Source organism: Ostrea edulis, chromosome 5 (genome assembly GCF_947568905.1).
Source record: "Ostrea edulis chromosome 5, xbOstEdul1.1, whole genome shotgun sequence".
NCBI lineage: Eukaryota > Metazoa > Mollusca > Bivalvia > Ostreida > Ostreidae > Ostrea > Ostrea edulis.
In genome coordinates this window covers 91,323,442-91,332,872 of record NC_079168.1, presented here as the reverse complement: position 1 = coordinate 91,332,872, position 9,431 = coordinate 91,323,442, and positions in this window count along the sequence as shown.

Here is a 9,431-nt window from a genome sequence, read left to right as displayed (position 1 = left end):
GGGTAAATTTCAGGGCAATATCTGTATCCGTAAAACTAAAACCAAGGTTTTTCTACTACTACTTGATACATTGACCTTGAGATACAATAGGCACCCTCCGCTTGGCATAAAAGGTATGTGTACCAAGTTTGACGGTACTTGCCCCAACGGTTCGGTCTGCAGTCTGCCTACATGGTTTTTCTACTAAATGACACTACGACTTTGACCTCTGGCCCTTGTAGAACAAATGGCGAACTTCACTTGGCATGAGGAGTATGTGTACCAAGTTTGACGGTCCTAGTCCTAACGGTTCGGTCTGTATTCTGCATCCAAGGTTTTCCTACTAAGTGATAATACGACGACTTTGACCTTGAAGAACAAAAAATGTCCTCCACTTGTCATGAGGAGTAAGGTTTTCTTATTAACTTGTACTTTGACCTCAGACCTGGAAGACCAATGAAATAAGGTATATGTGTACCAAATTTCACGGTCCTAACCCCAATAGTTCGGCCTGTATTCTGCCTACAAGGTTTTCCTATCAACTAATACCACGACCTTGACCTCGAAAAACAACACGCATCTTTCTCTCATCGTGGTGATCAAATGTACCAAGTTGTAAGATCCTGGAGCTTACAGTTCATTTTGCATTTCGCCTACAAGGCCCGGACAGACGGACGACGCCATACCTAGCTGCAGAACTGTTGCTCTCTGGAAAAAAATATTGGAACGGATCAGTAAGCTACAGACCCACACCTTGTAAAAGCCTTCGATTTACGGCGCACAAACAATGAAATCATTTGAAACTGCGAGTTTTCGGGTCGTATGGGGCTTTCATGAATATCTGAAGGTACTGTATGTTTGGACACAAGCATAGTAGGAAAATATATTAGGAATTTTTTGGTCTATTATTCATGAGACGGTAATTTTGTCAATTTCGTTGACATCTGATGTGAAATTTTGATCGATAGGTCCAAAATCTTCCACACTAGTCTGAATTTCGCTGCTGTCATAGGCGAGAAACCACCCGATGACCTGGACCGGTAAATGTCCTAGTAAAAATAAACAAATGAAATCGAGAGAACGATGACGTATATTTGTTATTTTAAGAACCTGTGGCTTGAAAGGCATGTGAGTTAATTAACATTAATCTATGCAAGGAGACAGGCAAATTAGGCATATCGCACCTAGTTTCTGACTTTTTTTAGGCATTTGAAGCGAGTGCGTAATTTTTTTTAATCTGGGTCAGAGTTAGACCCCTTTCTATATTTATGGTATCAGAGTTTAGGCCCTGTGGATTCATTGAATCCCTGTCGTAGAGACCTACCTAATTCGATCTTGGTTGTAGATAACTTTTGGAACTTTTACGGAAAGTACTTAAAATTCACATGGAGTTCACGCTAAATAGTCTAGATCTTCTGTGCTCTTTATATATTTTTCTTCAAATTTAACTTTTTTATTTGCTTCTTGCGAACCGAAAATTTGTTTGATGATTACCGTCTTCCTTGGAAGACGGTATACAGAGTTGAAGTGTTTTACAGTCTTCGGACTTTGCACTTCCTCTCTTTTTTCATTGGTAGAAAGTGCATGAAGTGAAAATTTTCAATTATTTTATTGGTTGAAATGCTCTTCAAGGCAAGGGAGATAATTTTCTGGTGTTCTAATTTTCGTACGACTTAACAATTTTTCAAGATTTTCAATCTTTAAAAAATCGACAAAACGAACAAAAGAAAAATGCAATTCATGAAATTGACACATTACTTTTTTAAAAGCAACTAATACAAAGCATTTCTATGGTTACTTCATTCACAGCAATGTTTTCATTTTTGCATACAAACAGAAAAACTCGCCGTTTTTTGTTTTGATTGCTTGTGTTTTGGGAATTGTCTATTCGGTAGGGCTAATCCCTACAAAACAGTTTTAATGATACCTTAAGCTAAGAATTACATAAGAATAAATAAGGCTTGACTTCAAAATGAGGAGCACTGTTTTTTTAAAGCATGCAAAAGAAAATTTTGATTATCAGTGATTACAATGGAACCATTTTGGTTTGTATTATCAGCGGCATTTGAAAACTTTGCTAACAAAGGACTAGGACAGTAACATTTCATATGCTGAAGACAAAGTAGTCTGAGTAATAAATGTTGAATTTCTTTGTATGATAGTGATAAAGATTTGTCTCAAGTACAGGTCACTACAAGAACAGTTACATTTAGATTATGTTGTAAGTTTTTCATGCACAAATTAAAAAAAAATTGCTGTCTAATCTTAGACAATTACAATATTCACTTGTCATTTTAGTTTATATGTCATATTATTAAAATAAGTTGCAAGTAGACATTTAGAATAATTTTAATTGACAATCAGTGATTCCAATGCAACCATTTTTGTTTGTATTATCAGTGGCATTTGAGAACTTTGCTAATCTTAAGAAGGAATAGGATAGTAACATTTCATTACATATTATGTTGCTTAAAATTACCCGTGCTGTAAGTTTAGACTGTCTGTATCAGGTAAACTTAAAGTTTTTGTTTTTTTCAACACATCTGTTCTAAAACTATCCTATTCCTTCAGAATATTTTTCCCTTACAATTGCTCAAATTTGAATAACAATTATTAATCTTTTCCATCAAACTCTATGTATTTTATGATATAATTTTTGGCAAAACTATTACAATATTCTCAGGTCTTTATCCTGGTTAATTTCTAAAGCAGTTGTACTGTACAATATGCAAGAATAATTTTTATGCAAATTTGAGCAATTTATTTAAATCCTTTTAGTTTGTTTCGTTTCATAACTTTGTTAAAAAATAAATATTTTGATGTACACACTGAAAATCTCAGTTTCATTTGATATAGAGGCTTTAATCAGTGCTAATACAGGGAACAGTGATTTTGATTTCCAGTACATATACCCTTCATAAATACAAACTTTTACAATGGAAGTCAGGACACAGCTTTGTAGGCATGATGTCCGTGAGATTATTTATTTTAGCTCAATTCAATAATGAAGACAAGGGATATAATTCAACTTCGCTCTATAGAGTTGCTGCTAAAGACGGCAAGTTTTTTTAAAAAGCTTTACTTGTACGAAGTATATTGTTGCAAGAAATGTATACATGTCCTCTCGCATTTAGTGATGATTATCTTTGCAGTTTTAGAGTGCTTCGTTTTATAAGACTAGTATGTAAGACGCGGACAAAAACTACAGGGAGAATGTAATTGTTGATTTGAACATGATAAACTTTCTTCATGTGTTGACAGTGCTACATACGACATCTGTTTTAGAATAAAAAATTGTACCCGCGCTATTCCAAGAAGAATTCCCAGTACTCTATAAATGCCAATAACTGCAATGTTTTTCACCGACTTACGTCTTTGGAATGCACATCTATTGTAGAAACAAAAAGAAAACATAAACATTTACTTGTAGGATCAAATATTTGTCACAGGGCACACGATAAAAACAGGCACGACTGGAAGGAAACATTTGTGCGTGATCAGCATTGTTTTGACGTGAATTTTGAACCCGATCGCAAGCGTGTATGTAGAAAAATGATCACGTCCTGTCGTGTTGACTGAAAACGACTGCCATTCAAAAGACTGCTGGCGACACGAAAGCTTATCTAGGACTAAATAAATGGTTTTAAGAGTGTCATTTGTACATCAATAGTTTTATTTTTCACATATTTCAACTATGCATTGTATTTTTCATACAAAGATTGCTCCGGTGTCAATTATAGGTTTGTCTTTGAATTACCTTTTTTCTTTTACTCATGCCTTTAATAAATGTTGTACCAGTCATCATAGTAAGCTGGGGAATCAATGGCGGATATTGCGTACAAGATGTAAATGATTTTAAACAAATATCGCACTTTTCTTCATTTCACATTGATGCTGAGGAGATTGAATACATCGATCCAGTATACAAAAATACACAGGTATCGTGACGTATAACACACTGTGATGATGAATTAACAGAACTACACACATCTACATGTATCTACACAGATATCGTGACGTATAACACACTGTGATGATGAATTGACAGAACTACACACATCTACATGTATCTACACAGATATCGTGACGTATAACACACTGTGATGATGAATTGACAGAATTACACACATCTACATGTATCTACACAGATATCGTGACGTATAACACACTGTGATGATGAATTGACAGAACTACACGCATCTACATATATCTACACAGATATCGTGACGTATAACACACTGTGATGATGAATTGACAGAACTACACACATCTACATGTATCTACACAGGTATCGTGACGTATAACACACTGTGATGATGAATTGACAGAACTACACGCATCTACATATATCTACACAGATATCGTGACGTATAACACACTGTGATGATGAATTGACAGAACTACACACATCTACATGTATCTACACAGATATCGTGACGTATAACACACTGTGATGATGAATTGACAGAACTACACGCATCTACATATATCTACACAGATATCGTGACGTATAACACACTGTGATGATGAATTGACAGAACTACACACATCTACATGTATCTACACAGATATCGTGACGTATAACACACTGTGATGATGAATTGACAGAACTACACACATCTACATGTATCTACACAGATATCGTGACGTATAACACACTGTGATGATGAATTGACAGAACTACACACATCTACATGTATCTACACAGATATCGTGACGTATAACACACTGTGATGATGAATTGACAGAACTACACACATCTACATGTATCTACACAAGTATCGTGACGTATAACACACTGTGATGATGAATTGACAGAACTACATGTACACACAGCTATTTGTTTAGTGTATCTATTCGGTTATCATCAACTTAATGTACTTGTGTTGGTATCACGGAATTTTTCATTGGATCTGTTTTCCTACTGGTTTATCATACAATGTCCTCGACACTACACCCCTTTATCTTACGTGAAATTTTTATGCTACTCTCCGTAACATACGTTTCTTTGGTCCAAATAAGTAGAGGGGGAATTCTTTCAGAATAGGCCTTTAAAATAACTTGTGATTTCGTCCATAGCCAGTTTGATTAGAACCACCCCGTTCTCCTTACTCTCGTCAGGGTCCCTGACTAGTGTAAGTAGAAAGGGGGTACTTTTAATCAGACTGGTTCATGAAAGCCGGAGCAACACCACTTCGAAATTAGTTTTCAGCCGGAAGAGAGGCCGACTTCATATTCACAATTACTCAAAACAATCGACAAGCAATATGATTAAACAAGAGACCCACAGGCCTTATCGGTCACCTGAATACTAGTGAAAAAGTATCACTACTCCCACAGGCCTTATCAGTCACCTGAGTACTAGTGGAAAAGTATCACTACTCCCAATGGCTATGGAATCTATCCCCCAAAAAATAATCCTGTCCTCAATATCTAAACTAAATTCTAATGTTCAGCAAAGTATAAAACAAGACGTGTTCTTAAAACTTCAATGCCCTCAAAAGTAATATTAAAACACATGACTAATTTGGACCCATCCTAGAGTCAAAACCCTGGGTTGTGAAATTCACCATTTTTTTGTACATCCTTTTCTGCTATTCCTAAGTATGCATTTAGATTTTATAAAGTTTCAGCAAACTTTCACATAAGCACTATATACTAAGTTTGGCCCCACTCTGGGGTCAGAACCCCTACTCTGGGGATCATGAAATTTACAATTTTGGTATAGAGCTACATCATTGTCCATTTAGTTTTTCTTAAACATGCGCAGTTCTAGAGAAGATTTTTGAAAATTGGTAAATTTTGGGCAGTTTTTGCCCCACTCCTAAGACCCCTGGGGTGCAAGTTTCCTGAAATTTACAATTTATGTCCCCCTTGTTCATACCAAATTTGAAAGGAATTGGAATGGTAGTTCAAGAAGAAGTTAGCAAGAGGCCCACAGGTCTTATCGGTCACCTGAGTACTAGTGAAAAAGTATCACTACTCCCAAGGGCGATGAAATATAGAAAAAATTCCCTGTTCTGAATATCTAAGCTACATTCTAATGTTCAACAACAGTATAAAACAAGATGTGTTTTTACTACTTCAATGCCCTCAAAAAAGCATACACTGATGAAAGGCTTTAAATAATATACAATATAATAGGTGTATCAACATTAAAAGATATGACTAATTTGGACCCATCAAAACCCTGGGTTGTAAAATTACCATTTTTTGTACTTCCTTTTCTGCTATTCCTAAATATGCATTTAGATTTTATACAGTATCAGCAAACTTACCGATAAATACTGTATACTAGGTTTGGCCCTACCCCGGGGATCATCAAATTTACAATTTTGGTAAAGGATTACCTACTCTTTCTGAATATCTATTTAGTTGAAGAATACGTTATTGAAGTGTTTTACATATAAACATTATATAGTAAGTTTGGCGCCGCCCTGGACTCAGAACCCCTACCCAGGGGATCATGAAATTTATAATTTGGGTAGAGGCCTTCCTGTTCTTCAGCACTATGCATTTAGGTTTTCTTACATATGTGCGGTTCTTGATGAGAAAATGTTTGAAAATTGGTCAATTTTGGACAGTTTTTGTCCCGCCCCTAGGGCCCCAGGGGTGCAGGTGTCCTGAAATTTACAATTTATGTCCCTTTTGTCCCAAAGATGCTTCATATCAAATTTGAAAAAAATTGGAATAGTAGTTATGAAGACGTTAAAAATGTTCAATTGTTGATGGACGACAACCAATATTGGAATAGGTCACCTGAGTAAATTCAGGTGACCTAAAAAAAAAAAAAAAAAAAAACCCAACCCAGTCAATCCTATTTCTCACAATATCTATCCAATCGTTAGGAGGGTTGCATGGGAGAAGGGGGGGATCATCCTTCAACACGTCATGGGTTCATTGTACACTTACAATCCAGTAAAACTACATTATATGAAAGGGGATGGTGGGCCACCCAATGTTCGTGTATCTTACTTACTATGCATGCCGAAATAACTAACTTTGCATGGAAAAAGAACGTTGTCCAAAAGGGGCAACCTTACCCCCTCCCAACCCACGGTTTTACTATACATGCCTGTTATTAGATTCATTACAACTCATCAAAACAATCCTACATCCTTATGGAGGGATAACACTCCAGAGAAATTTGATAAGGATGGAACGTGGAGGGTATGTTCTAATATTTTGAAACTTAAATGGAAAATAATCTGGAAAAAATTCAATACCCTTGCTGGATTCAAACCCGCGATTTCCAGATCAGAAGTCGACACGTGAACCGACTGAGCTATTTCGAGTGCTTCAAGATGAAGTGTTTCAGTACGAGGTACTCAAGAAATGGGACAAACTGGAGTGTTTTCAGATACTGGGTAAATTATAGTGCATATTAGAAGTATTTAAAATGTGCTTCAAATTGAAGTGTTATAAGATAGGGGGCATTCTGGAATGTTATAAGATTTAGCTCAAATTGGAGAATTTTAATATGTGGTTTTAATGTGGGAGTAGATTTGGAGTGTTTTCAAATTGGAGTGTTTTAATATGTGAGGGGTAATTGGAGTGTTATATGTGAGGACAAATGTGAGCGTTATAAAGGATTTTGGTAGGAAAAAAAATCACTTTGATATTAATTAGTAATATGATAGTATTTGATATGTGTAAAATATAGTAACACCTTAATTTTCAAAACTGACGCAAAGATGTATTTGAGATATCAAAACTTTTCATTTTCAAAACAAGGCACAAGTCCTGCTTATGTTTACGGAATTAAGAGTATCAAATCCCTGGATGCGTAACCCGAACGCAGTTTACCCAAGATTTAAATGTCTAGGTATTCCGTGATTGCTAATATCTAGCTGCAGAACTGTAGCTCTCTGAAAAAATATTTTGACATAACAGACAGCTACAGATCCACCTTTTATAAAAACCTTCGATGTACGGCGCACAAAAAGCTGCGCACGGTTGAGGCCTTATATAGTCGTATTCTTGAGTTGCTGTCTCATAAATTTAATATAAAAAAAATTCTTAACATATTTTCCTACTATACTTGTGTCTATAAATACCTTCAAATATTCATTAAAGCCCCATACGACCTGAAAACTCCCAGCTTCAAATGATTTCGTTTGTTGACGTAGCCATGTTAGGTAGCCGGTCAAAATATTTTTTCAGAGAGCTGCAGCTAGCTAATATCAAGAGTGAAATTATTTGGAATTGAAAGAAATATTATAGAAGTTTAATTAATTGTCAGGATGAAAAATTATCGCACAAAAACGTGAAATGATTGAGGAAATTACCATGGTAGGATGTGTTTGAAATGAAGGGCGTAATTTACTGCAGATTGATATCTGTTGTAAAAAAAAAACAACAAAAAAAACCAAAAAAACAAACAAACAAACAAACGTACAAATATGACCTATAAAAGCAATAGGACCCAATATATTTGTGTCGTGTCTTATTAGCACTTGGAACGAACTTTAAAATGTTGGCGGTCATTTGTCTGAAATTAATTTAGTTAATTAGTGAGAGAACGTTAGTATTGAGGTCTATGGGAAATGAATTGGTACTCTTCCCTTACATGTTACGTGACTCAGCTATGAACATGGCGCCAAAGTTGACGGCAATTTTTTTTTTAGAAAAAATAAAAAATTCAGTTTTTTCTTCTTTGTGCTTCCCTAAATTGATTTAGCATTGATCTATAACGAAATGCTGAATGTCATTGACAAACTCTTTTGAAATATTGGTGTTTTCACCTCCACACCTGCATGGTTTACAGTCCTATGAAATGCGCGCGCATTCGTCACACTCTTAGATACATACCAACACCGTGTTTACAAACACGATTTAGGGAGCCTGGTTTTATGTAAATACAAAGTTTATCCTGTGTAAAAATATTTTAATCCACTTATTTATAAAAAGATCTTTATTCCTATATAAAAAAAAATGTCAATTTCAATCGATCAGAAATCGTGTCCCTTTGATATGTGAAGCAAACTGTATCCTTCTGAGAAATGGGACGATATTGTGTCTGCACGACATTTACTAAAGATGAAATTTAAAGCCAAACTATAATTGTAACAGAGGTACCCTTCAATTTGCAACAATCAGGATAAGTGAATTCTTGTATGTTCTTTTCATGAAACACATTATAACATATTTTGAAAAAGCACATTCATTTTTGAGCTGCAGACAGAAATATCCCACATTAAGAATCAACACAGGTAGGTGTAAGGTGTTCCGCAACATTAATAGATGTCTACTTTGTGAAACAGGGAGACCTCCCATCGCTTTTTGATATAAGCAATTTCAAAAGACCTGGAGTCGTTTGTTTTAAGGCTGAACATGTTGTCCGTGACTTCCGCGGGTTTAATGTCGTGAGTAATGGAACTGATTAAACCTAGATACAGTTTCCTTGTGATCTATTTTAGGTGTCGCAAAAAAATTCTGGGAAATCTATTGAT